The 13543-nt window shown below is 35.7% G+C and overlaps 1 protein-coding gene across 1 annotated transcript in view; it reads right to left on the bottom strand.

Moving 5' to 3' along the window:
* The window catches only part of FOXP2 (forkhead box P2), a 283948-nt gene extending 270932 nt beyond the window's left edge, over positions 1–13016 (bottom strand). The window contains exons 1-2 of the mRNA XM_058805027.1: positions 12808–13016; positions 6542–6625 (exon numbers count right to left, since the gene is read on the bottom strand). The gene's annotated coding sequence lies outside the window, so the exon portion shown is untranslated. The remainder of the gene's footprint in view (positions 1–6541; positions 6626–12807) is intronic.
* Positions 13017–13543: the final 527 nt, after the last annotated feature.

The raw sequence follows: 13543 nt of genomic DNA, 5'->3' as shown, positions 1-13543 counted from the left end.
TAACTCTCAAAGCAATCAAATAAACATCTATTCCATTTTCAAGATCCCATTTATTTTCAGGAATTACACGTGATGCTATTTCTTCCATATGTAGTTACTTGTACTGAATTGCTTTCCTCATTGCCTACGTTCATTTATTTTTTTAATAAGGATTTAAAATAGCTAGTTCATAACATTTATCATAGAATGATTTCTTGATAAGGTAACTTCAAAAGCATGTCAAAAATACAGATAAATTTTTTTACTGTTTTTTTACCAGATAATTTTATTTTGTACTGAAGAACATAGAAAATAGTTAGATGAAAATCAGAATTACTTCAGACACAGTCAAATAAGAGACCATGCTGAGGAAAACGGCACAAATAAGTTGTTCTGAGCAATATGGAAAACCACATTTGATTTTTTTAAGTTTTAGAGAAATCCCAAGTAAAGTAAACAACTATTGAGGCTTCTTTTTCTCTTGATAAAAACAGCTTTTATTCTGTCTAAATCAATCTGTGTTGGAGTGCTCACAGGCCTCAGAATTTTTACCCGAAGATTGTGCTAAGGGCATAATGGCTTTACAATTTAACTGGAAAAAGCTATGAGAGAGAAAAGGCTACATAACACAGAAATGAGCAGGGATTCTTTGTCTTGGACCTCCTTTCACAGAAAAAACCCAAAGTAATTCTATGTATATCATTCAAAGCAGCAAAATTAATTTTCTCTGTTCCCTCCAAATGGCAAGACTTCCAAAAAACTTGAGACATGGAAAACAAAAGGGTTAAAACAGGGAGATATATATATATATATATTTTTTTTTTTCCTTTTCAGATTTGTGTCGTCTTCTATTCTGTCCCTAGGAAAGACAAAGGTGTTGATGACCCTTTTATCATACTGAATGAACAGAAGGAGTACCATGGGGTAAACGCTGAAATTTTAAGTCTGGAACTGCTTTGAGAGCATCATGAGTTTGGCCACATACAGACATCAGCATGGCAACAAGAGAAATAAGACCTGGGGCCAGGGCTCTGCCTTATAAGCACAATAGAGTAATTTTTGCTCTTAAAAATACACAGAGGATGTGAAAAAAAAAAGAGAAGAGTATCATTCACGCTTCTTAGGTTTATTTACTTACTGAAAATATGATTTTGACCAATACCAATCCTGCCACTGAATACATAAGCATAACTAGCTGTGTATTCTGACTAACATTTAACCTGAAAATCTACCCTTACTATGTTTTCCTAGTCTGTCAACTCACTCCTGCAGGTCATTTTCAAATAGCTCATTCATAATTTATTCCTTACCCAATATTCATGAAATCTCACTAGTATCCCACCTAGAAGTACAAATAGTACAAACTTTTACAATCAATTTCTTAAATTTAAAAAATGAAATAAAATTGATACATAACATCTCTCTCCTCTCCAATCCAAAAAAGAACAGATTTTGTTTAAACAAAGAGAAAAGAAAAATTAGTATTGGATATTTAAATGACTGTGTTTTCAAGTGGTAAACCAAGGCTGCATCTGCCAAATTTGCTGATTTTTTTTTAACTTCTTTTGTTTTTATTTCCTTTATTAACTCTGAGTTTGACATAATTTATTATTCTAAATTAAAACACAGGTGTGTTTTGCTATCTGGAAGAAGTGGCCCAACTAGTAAGAAGGAGTGCACTAGTGTGACTAAAAAGACCAATACTCATTTTCATCCAGATAATAAAATAAGAGTCATATGTCATCTACTGTGTCTTTAGTCACATATTATTATCTATTGTCTTCTTTCTGAAAATAGCAGAGACAATGCTTACGCACAGAAATTCTTTCTAAAATAAAAATGTTGAGAAGAATATTTGGGACTTGTTGACCATTATGCTGAGCAGTTTGTCACAATAACTTTAGTACCTCATAGTTCTTGTGCATTGTACTGCTATACTTTCAGAAATGTTAGGGCTTTTTTTAGCAACTTTATCTGTAATATTCAAAATTATGTCACTTAATGATTACTAAAAATCTGTAAAGTAACAATCTATTTTGCATTTCACAGAATTACTTTCTCAAATACTTAACTCACTCTTATTTCTTTAAATTACATTTTAATAGACTGGTTATCTATCACCACTCTCTTAAACTATCAGAAGCAATAAGAAACTAAAATCAGTATATCCATTACTTTTATATTAAAAATAATCACTCTGTTTTAGAGAACTAACAATTTAAACACCAATGGAAACGATATTTTCAACAATTATAATTTTGGTAAAAGCCATTAACAGTGTAACAGCAAGCCAGTAGACACCTTTTCCTGGTATATTGTACATAAAAAGTATTCCCATCTGTTTCAATGCTCAGGCTTTTTCATGGGCTTAAACCTGTCAAATTATTCCATTTGATTTCAGAGAATTCTCATATGGCAATCTATTTTATTTACTTTATCTTCAATAAAATGGTTGAGTGAGCATTAACAACTCTGAGACACAAGTTTCAATCAGTCCTCTGGCAAAGGCGTCAATCTACATTAGACCCACAGTGCTGTGAGCTGCAGCCAGAAAGCTGCAGTGAGACAGGGCAGCAGAGAGTGAGTGAGCAGGACCTAATAAAGCAGCAGTGGAGAGAGAGAAAATTCCCCCCAGACACCACCACACACCACTTTTATAATGTGTGTGCCTAGTTCAACACACCAGTAGCTCCTTAATAAAGCTGACAGCTAAAAAGGAGATTCAGACTCCAACTTCATTCTACATGACAACTACAGTAATGGTACTCTGTTCTCAAGCAGGCCACATTTAGAAACCTGAATTCAGTTAAGTTAAAAATTAAGAGTTCTCACCTCTCCCATTCATGTCACATAGGAAAAAGAACCATAGAATTATTAAGACGCACACCATTTTCTCCTGATTTCATACAGCTGAAAAAACACATCAGGTTTCAACTATCTTTTCCTTAAAAATTTCTGTGCTAGAAACAACAATCAATGTATTTAAGCAATAACTCATTTTTCAAGACAGTATCATTAACAAATAATTCCAACAAATGTGGAGCATCACTCCTAGATGCCACAAAAACACCTCCCAAAGCACAAACTTTGTAATAACTGATGCAAGTTCATATTTTATATGGGCTGTGAAAAACCAGATTACTTAACAATGCTCTTCCTAGCAAATCAGACCATTAAGACCATACTTATTGTTTAGTTGAATTGAAAAGCTGGCCAGTTTAAATCCATAGCTTGACATTACATATAATCATAGCAAAAACTTACTGCCTCATCTTTCCAGGTCATAAATTCAAGTCTATCAATGCGCACTACTTTTTGACAAAAGTTGACTTCAGGTTCCCCCCCAAATCACCAATTTATAGCTATTCAAAATCACCCTGAAAAGATAATTCAGAATTCTAAGAAAAATAGGGTCTCTGTTCTAATACAACTCCAATAAAGCATAAAGTACCGTTTATGTTTCAAATTCTTCCTGTTAGAAGCCATATAAAAGACAAAGCCCATCAAACCACATCTAATTACTTGCAAACCAGATACCATCCTTCTCTTTCAGCATTATGCTGCATACCCTCCTTTCATTCACTTACAGAAGTATTAAAACTCCTTTGCTTTCTGAGCAGACATGTGAAAGGTTTGGATTTCCTTGTGGACAAACTTAATGCCAGTCCATTATGCAGCCAGTGGAAAACATCCTACCTTTGACATGTTGGTCACCAACATGGTCACCAGCAATGAGTCCTTACATAACTCGAGTCAATTTCCGTGCAGATGCAAGATACCTACACGAGATATTCTTCTGTACTAACCTAACAGTGTAATTATGTTTGCTCTCTACAAAATAAACACATGCATATAGACTAAATATTTCATAGTACACGAAATGTGTGCATATACATGTACATGAGCTGTGACGTTTCAAGTTTTTGTTTCCTGTAGTACCAGAAATAAACTGGAATGAGCACAATGTCTCCTCTTCTCCAAACTGACAACACAGAAGAGCTAGATCAATTTAATAATCATTAATACCAGCATTTATTTCGCTTTTTTTTCAAAGCCTAAGTAACTCAGAAAACAGAGATGTAAATGTATCCCTAGCAGTCTCAAAACTGTCTATTTGAGTCATCAGTCAGAAAACAGAACACGTTTGCTTTCACATTTCTCGGAGCACTGTCTCAGTTTTTCTAAAACTTACTCCTATAGAGTTAAGTGTTCTATTGAGAGGACAAAAAACAAACATTTTTTTCTCTCTGTTGATTAAAAATGTATTCATAATTGCAATTTTATTTTTATGCACATCTATCACTACATTTAAACTGAATCTCAGTTTTCAATCATTTCAAAGACACCATATCCTGCCATTAAAAAACCTATTGATTTTAAATACCATACTGAAGAATTAGCATTCAGAATTTACTACTGTTTCCTCATTGACTGCAAAAACATTCCTTCTCCATTTTCACATACTGCAAGAAATAGAGACCAACACTAAAAAGGCCAAAAAGATTTTGGCTTCCTTTACAGAAAGCATTTTTATAGAATATATTTAACTTAAAGTTATGGAAGAAAATAATGGAGGAATCAGAACAGCAGTTACTTTCTTTCATATGCTTTAAGTTTCAGACATACTGGAATTCAATAAAATTGTACTGCCAAAATATCAGAGTTGCACAACTCGGTTACACTGCATTTTGGCCATTATTTGTCAGAACATAGAAAACTTCCAGAGAAAATATCCTTTAAAAACAAAAACACCCTTGCTGATTCAACAGATTTAAACTACAGTTTCCATCAAACTCCAGTTTCTATCAGTTTTCCAAAATACTGACACTATCAAAAAACTATCTAACATAACTACATGTAAGTTACACCACTCAGGCAAGTACAAATAGATATGTCACAGAAATCCAGCCATATTTCCATTGCTACATAGAAAGCAAAGAATCTGATATTTCTCACTGGTTTTTTTCTACTGAATAATGAAGAAAACCCCACTGTTTTGCAAATAAATATATTACTAAATACTAACATATAGTCATGTAAAGGTTTGCACATGATATCAGTAATATCTACAGTTTTCCTGTATAGTGCTGTATATCCTTTGACTTACAACATTTACATCTAATCTTCCTTCTTTTCCTGGCTTCACCATATTCACACTGTAGCCTTCCAGCCAGTGCCTTAACTCCTTGGAAAAAGGTGAAGTTAAATCAGAATAAAACAATTTTCCTTTCTTATTACCCATTGAAGACAGTCACAGTGAAACACACACCAGAACAGTCTTCTTTTACACTACTTTGAACTAGGTCAGAAAGGGCTGTTCTTCTTCACACAGGGTAAAATGTCAAAAAACTTGTTATAAACATAGTTTCAGGACTAATTACTGTCATCATCATTAACTCCTGTGGAACAGCTGTTTCTTCTTTCCTTCCAGAGGTATCAATACATTCAGATGGATATACCAATATTATGGAGTATATGGGTATATCAGAGTATCTAGTAATACTTTAGCAGTTGGTACACATGGCATATTATTTGTATTTACATATTTGTTTCTAATTCCTGGTGTACGCAGAAGAATTTGGTCTGGTTACTATTTTGGCAAGTTAGTTGCACCCTGTTGACATCTGGATCATAAAAGTTTAGTACCAGGCCCAACTGACCATATTTTGCAATTTATATATTGAAATATTGCCTAAAAACTTTGAATTTGAAAAGTTCTGGGCATATTCTCAAAAAAATTTATACCTCCTTAGGAAATGTAGAATATGAACAACTGCAACACTCAACATTTTTTTTTGTTGCAATAGCAATTATGAAAACCCCAAAATAAATGTGACGGCCTTGCTAAGCTCTCATCTTACACTAACTTCTTCAGGATCTCCTTTTCCAGTCTAAGTTAAAAGGACCTGATAGCCACTTGTACATGATGCACAGAAGATAGCTGTGGAGCAAAGCAAGGTACTCAGTGCAGGCATGCCAAGGCCCCAGTGGCACTGTACCCATTGATAGTGTGCTGTCCCAGGCAGGTTCAGCCTGTTAACACACACAGCAGCTGAAATAAGGCTTGATCTTATATCCTTGACATGATGGAATTCCTGGTTACCAAAGGAATACAGATCATCCTAGATTCAAGAAACAAGTAATATCCAAACTCAGGAATTCTTCATTATTTATTATAATGTCTTTTCCTTTTAAAATTCTATTTTTCACAAGAGATACAGTCTAAAACAATTTTCAAAACAAATTAGCCTAATTATCATACTCCTAATACAGCTGATGTAATGAAACTGTACAGTGTAAGTTAACTCCAGAGTTCCAGCGACCTGGGTGACAGAACCATGGTTTCACCTATTTTCATGAAAAGGTATGTAGGGAAATGCTACATGAATCAGATATTGTCTGCTATCTAGTCCCAATACAAGCAGTCATACGTCTCAGCGAATCAGGGAAAGCAGAGACCACCTAGCTGAATTTGGATTGTTAAGCAAGAACTACAATACCGGCACAAATGGAAGTTGCAAAAAAAAATGTCTTTGATTTGTGATGATTGATTTGTACTCACCTGCTTCTTCTAAGCCTCAAAAACACCTTTTAACTTCAACCTTGAACTGAAGTGATGTCCAAGATCAATTCTAGTACCACAATCCTGACAAAACAGAGAGAAATGTTTACAGCTATTTAGAATCATTTAACAAAACCAACATAGAATCTGGCTTAATCATTCCCTCTAATTTGTTCTCTTAACAAGTAATAAGATTAAAGGTAGTCCACAAAGAAATATAGTTGTTCACCAAGTTTCTTCCATGCAGCAGAGTGACAGCTAAGGCATCACTCAAATTCTAGTCCTGTGGTTTTATTCTATTTTCATTATTGTAGTAACCAAGGGCAAACAAAACGAAGGCTTCCCTGAAGTAGTTTGTTTCAGGCAGAGAACTGCACACAATATCACTACTAGTAAGTCCACAGGGTCATCTGAAGGAAGGGACAGAAGCTGGGAGACAGCATGCCAATAAAATTTAAATCTGTATGTGTGCTAGGAAGGACAAAAGGACAAGCAAAAAGGAAAAAAAACACCAGCTTTGAAGCTGAGACTGGAAGACTGCAATGAAGAGAGAAGGTTGGACAAGGCAGAAGAAATAAAGAACATGCAGGTCTGTAGAACATTTATATTACACCTATGCCTCAGCACATTTCTCTTGCCTGAAATCAACTGGCACAGACAATCCTCATCTATGTAGGATAATCCTACACCTATGTAGCATAGTCACATATGCTCTGAAACAGAAGGGTTCCATAAAAATTGTCTAATGGAGGTGGTCAAATAAATGTCTGGGAATTTTCTGGAACAATGTTAGTTCGCAAAGACATTCACTATGGCAGAGACATGGAAATATTTCCAGGCATTGTTTAATTTAATAATATAGACACAGACTTAATGCCTGAAACTCTGCTATCTCTGAAGTAGATCCTACCAGCCTCTCGATGGTGCCTCTTGGCAATTCTCTCTTGCTGACAAGGTCAGACAGAAGCAGGCTGAAGAGTAAAATGAATGTAAAATTTTTTAAAGAAAATACTTCTTTCCCACAGTTAAAAAAAAAAAAAATCTGTGTTCCAACTGGCATTATTAATACACACTTTGTTACAAGATGTTTGGACATTTAAAAGAGCTGCAGTTCTAACTGCTTCCTTTGTTTGTAGAGTGTAACAAAACCTGCTGGGAAGGTCGAAGTTCCTAGAATACTGAAAGCTACCTGGCAGCCTCTGTAGTAGAGCAAGTGAAGAAGGGAGAGCAAAGAATGACAGGCTGGAGAAATAAACACTCCATGAAACCCCTGCACAGTAGGACAGCACTGGGAAATGAGAAGGATATCTTATGAGCTTAATACAAAGCAAAAAAGAGAAGGAAATGTTAAAAAACAGGTAAGGAACCTAAGGCAAATATGAGGAGGTGAAGGTGGGTGGTAATTCTTAAAAGTTTTCGAAAAGTAAAATATGTGTCAACGAAACTTTGCTTGATGGTCATGTGGACACCCTGATCCACAATGTAAATGTCCAACCAAGTGAAAAGCATTCATCTCACTGACCTATTTCCCATTAAAAGGTTGAAGTTTTGCCTCTAAATAGCTATGCCTCTGTCTTTGAAGCTTCTTGTGCACCTGAATTCTAGACCTAAATACACATTACAGTTATTTCTTCAACACTGCATCTTGTTGACAGATAATATGTAAGCTTTAAATGCAAATATTCTGTATTTCTTTTTTTTCCCATACTCCACTACACCAAAATATTTTCAAATCATCAGTTTTCTTAGCTTGGAGTGTATCAAACATCACTTAGCGCTTCATCTCAGAAAAAAAGCCAGGACAGTCAGTTATTATACATGAAATCCTGTACCAAAATAGGACCCATTTTGTTGAGATAAAGCCTTTTCAGAAGAAATTTTTCATTATAATATTTTTGGTAATTAGTCTTAATATGAAAAAAACCTACAATCATTAATCTCAATTATTTTATTTGGTCTATTTCTGGATTTCTATACTTCTTCAGAAATCAATAAGAACTATTTAAATTGGTGAGGATGCACAAAGTAAGTGTGACAGGTCACAGACAGATAGCAGGTCTTGCCTACCAATTCTCTTTTTAACTATGCCAATTTTCATCTTTAGAATCTTATCTATTGACTTCTGTTTCATTTATGACACATTTCAGTGTGGTTTACCTGACAAAGGCAGAAGACTCCTAAAAAATAATATTACTTCTGTTATAAACTTTTATTTGTTTTGATTTTTGTTAGCATCCTAAAACCTGGATCTGAATCATTCCAGTTATTCCAGTCTAACACTAACATTTCTCTACCTTCCACCTGAACTAGAAGATTCCATCCCTTGGGTACCAGCAGGTAGAGCTTTAATTGTTTACCTCTCCCCTACTGACAGTGCTTACAGAGATATGTTCCCATTTTCCAACATCTAACAATTCCATCTGAGCCTTAAAAATTTACAAATTCACAGACCTTGTTAACCGAAGCTTTAAAAGCATCCCGACAGAATGTTAATTGTCATAGTTGTGTCAGAAATCCCTAGAATACTTAATTAAAATGAAAGTCAAATTCATTCCTGGATGAAGACTTAGAAACTTGACTTAAATAAATACAATGCCCATGTGCTGCAAGCTATTTCTTTAACTCATTCATTTACTTGCTGCCATCACATCTTAGCTTATTTCACATTTAGACCACAAATCATTAGGATAAGTTTACCTGTTATATGTTCGTACACTGCCTCTAAGATAGTATTTTGATTTGAGACTACATGGTTTTACTCCTTATCCTGCCTCCTTGGTGTTTTTTGGTATTTTTTAAAATGTAAATAATCCCACCAAAGTGCACTATAGCACTCAAGCAGGTCTCCTGTTTGATAGATCAAGTTGCCATGATGTGTGACTATTTCAGGTAAGAACTGCTTGTTCAGATTTCTTCTACAGTAAAAATGGTTCAAACTGCATTACTGCTTGAAGTGGGTATCTGTATAAAATATTCTGATGGAGCACTACTCACCAAAGCATGCAAGAAAATTTTAGGACCTGGTTGAGGGCTATCTATTGTTAATATTAGGTACGCTTGTTTTTAGTCAGATCAATTGAGCCGAAATCACCACTGGTTTCACTAAAGCAAAAATGACTTGCTGAAGAGACTGTTTAGTATTTTAAAGACATAAACATTCACTGGTATCTGTAGCTTCCAACTCTCTATCACATAGGACTCACACAATTAAAAAAAACCTCTTAATTCATAGCAGGACTTCTGAACAAGTCTTAAATTGCACTACATCAATAGGTCCTGAAATTTATTTGAAAATGCATCACTTACAATCTATAATGTATAGCTTCTAAAACTATGAAAACATGCAAATTTACCTAGCAGACTGTGTATTTTAATTATATTTGAACTACTTCAACACATTAATTTAAACTACAAAAAATACAATTTTTGAAGACTATTATATAAACTGCAGAACTGCAAACAGTACAGACACCACCTTTCTTCCTGATTTCAGGATTTCACATTTCTGTGATAGAAAGACACACAGAAGCTCATAACCAGATGAGCACTACTGAATGTCATTATAATTAACAAGAACATGCAAAATTAATTAGTTATGTTTATAATCAGTCCAAAGTTAAATGAACCAATGAAAAGACCTTCATACTACCATGATCTCATCACCTAATTTTTACATACTATTTTACATTCCTACTTAGACAAATGAAAGCAGGCTTACATTATCAGTGGGTCCAAATGAAAGTTCTGTGGAGCTGGGAGAAGCATATATTTTTTTATGTGGCACAGAGAAATAAATTAATTCCTATATGATTCTTGAGCTGTCAAGCTTCCCCAACTACATATTTTCCAAATTTTTCAATGCTATGTACTTATAAAGGTTCACATTATAGTCTATACCACAAAAATTATTCTTGAACTTTTACAACATGGAATTTCCTATGCAAAGCATCCATACACCATTAATCCACAAAACATGCAGCTGTGCAAAGAAGTAAGCCAAGTATATTAATAAAATTTACAAAAAATAATTAAAAATCTAATATTAAATGCCCTGGAAATTGCCCGGTGACGGAAAAACGTCCACATGGACTAAATGCATCATCTACTTCCAGTGTGTTCCATCCACTGTGCAACTGATGCACAGGTTGCATCAAACTCCTCTTGGGGAAGAGGGGCTGGGGGGGAGATGTTGCTCCATTTAGGTCTTACTTATCCTAAAGACTAACAGGACACCCATCACCTGTACCCATCAAAGCCCAATGGAGGAAATGGAGACAATACCAATGAATGGGAAGCCTGGAGTGATGGAAAAATCATCCCTCAGTCTTTTCTTCCAAAATAGCCACAGCAACATTGTCTGAATAGTTGGATATACAAGGTAAACCATCCCTGAGGCAGGTCTAACTTGCTTGACTTGCCCCTACACGATAGATAACCTGTGTTGACACTAATCTTTTAAGTATGCACGATACCAATACCATATTTATAGAGATTTCTATCCAGTGTGCACAGATACCATACCTTTATCCTCAGGCATGTCTGTCTTTCCTCTAAAAACACATAATTTATTCTAAGACAACTCAGAGAAAAGCCAATTTCCATTTGTTGAAGTTTCTTATAAGAAATTGCAACAGTCCACACTAATTTGGGGGGAATAATATAAGCAAAAATATGAAAGCAATTAGCTATTCCTAAATAGTTTGTTCTACAATACCACTAACACAATGGCACTGCAGTCTTGTGAATTACTTACAGAATTATGATGTGTTTCTCCCTTTTTCTCCTGTGATGTGATTAGAAGGGATTCAGAAATGCTACCACATAGGAATGTGTTGGAGAATTTTGCTCAGACATGGCTTATACAGTTTTGTTCAGACATGCCATAATCATATACAGCTGATTGATAAGTAAAAGGCAGCTGTAAACTGTAAATTCTCAAAGCCTGTTCCTGTAAACAACAAAATTCTCAGGCACGTTTCTGTAAACAGCAGAAGTTCTCAGGTTGTTTTTTAATAACAAGTAAATATCTTGTCCTTGGATAAGCATGGGAAAGCAAAAGTGACAAACATGGAGGCCTTGAGAACCATTCATAACAGGATGAGAAAACAAGTCTTGGTCTCAATAACAAACCACAGGTATTGAAAACAAAAGGAGGGGTTGATGTGTAATCTGTAACCTATGATGAGCTCGGGTTTTGCAATATGTATGAACTTAATTAACACTGTTATAAAATGTGCATGGTGGATCAATAAATCGGAGTTCGATGCTGATCAAAGGATGGGTCATCTCCCTTCACTTTCTACAAGAATGTAGCACAACTTCAGAAAGTAGTATCTCAAAAGTGCACACACAGGGTGATTATCCTGAGTTGTCTAACATATCTAGTTGTTCCTTTAAGGAGACATATGTAGAGATTTTTGACCTATTAAGACAAAGTTGAAAACACCTCACCCTCCTGCCATGATGCACCATATCACAGACTCTCCCACTCACAGAGTGGTTGACGAGTCACAGCTGCATAAAGCATCTGAATTCAGACTGGGTCACTTGGTACATTAGACAGAGGCACCTCCAAAACTTGCAAGAAAAGTGATTCCTTCCCTAGGCAACCATTTCCATTGCATAATCATCCTTCTACCGAAAATCTTTTCCCTTCTATTGAATCAATAAAGATGATTCAATAAAACCTTCACACATGAGTCCCACGCATTCCAACTGTTCCTTCAAATAAAGGGCAACCCTCAACCCCCTTTTCTGCCTGAGCTTGCGTCCATCCATCTCTAAATCCCAACTTTTGAGTTGTTCTGCCACTTAGTAGTTTATTCCAATGATACCACCATTCTGGATCTACATCTGGAAGTCTAGATCCTCCTGTTTCTTTCCCACCAACAAAAATCTTGTCTAAATAAATATATTGAAAACTCAACAAAACCAACAACAAACATAGATAATTAAAGAGTTACAACTTTCAGGGAGAAAAAGAACCAATAAACTGTGTGAAGTCCACGCCTACAAACAACACAGAACAGGAAACCTAAAATACACACACTCCTTGAGCTCCTAAAGACCACAAGAAAACAGACCAAAAAATTATGATAAATAAGCCAAACTGTGCAGAAAAAAAAATGAAGCGGTGAAAAAAAAAAAAAAAAACAAACACAAAACAAGCAAACAAAAAGTTCCATAAACAAAAGATAATTTGCCTGTGCAGCCTCAATCTCCTGCCAAAAACGTCACCATAAATATAAAGACAGAAATTGTCTCACCAATTGCTGTCATCTCCATTAACTGACTGTTTGCAGCATCGCAAAGTGTATGTTTTCTTCTTTGGCTGAACAGCAGGAAATCCCCTCATCAACACAGAGCTTTCTTGGGGCTTCCATAGCCCTAACCCATCCTCAGTCTGGGCACCTCAAGAACTGCTTACATTGCTTAGGAGGTTGCTTCAATACTGATATGATCACCACAGTTAGTTACAGATAATTGTCACAAACTAAATTTCTGGAAGATGACTGGATCCTTGCAGAGGTCCCTTGCCTAAACCCAAAATTTTACATTACTTCATTAATTGTGTCTTTTGTAAAGAACATAATTAGAACAGAATTATGTCCTTGATTTCTTCTCAGAGACCCTGCCTAGTGACCTGAGTGATAGGTCTCTCCAGAGGATTGGTCTGCAGCGGGAAAATTCTTACACATAGGCCAGTCCTCCTTGCAGGTGCAGCAAGTCTTCAGCTATGCTGTATTTTGATATGGACCACTTCAGATCACTGGGCAAGTGTTGTCATCTTATTGCAAAGCTCCCATACCTTCTCGGTGATTTCTCATGGCCAGCTCCTCACAACACTCACTCCTTCTTCACAGCTCAGCCAACAAACTGCATCTCACTCCTCACCCAGCTAACCCACTCTTTTGTAGCATTCGACTTTTCACTGGACACAGCTGTGGCCTATTAAGGGCAGGCCTGTTCCTAATCTTTGGTGATTAGTGCAGCTCCTCAGGT

Source organism: Ammospiza caudacuta, chromosome 5, assembly GCF_027887145.1.
Source record: "Ammospiza caudacuta isolate bAmmCau1 chromosome 5, bAmmCau1.pri, whole genome shotgun sequence".
Classification (NCBI taxonomy): domain Eukaryota; kingdom Metazoa; phylum Chordata; class Aves; order Passeriformes; family Passerellidae; genus Ammospiza; species Ammospiza caudacuta.
Note: the sequence above shows the minus strand (reverse complement) of the source record. Positions and strands in the feature narration are given on the sequence as shown.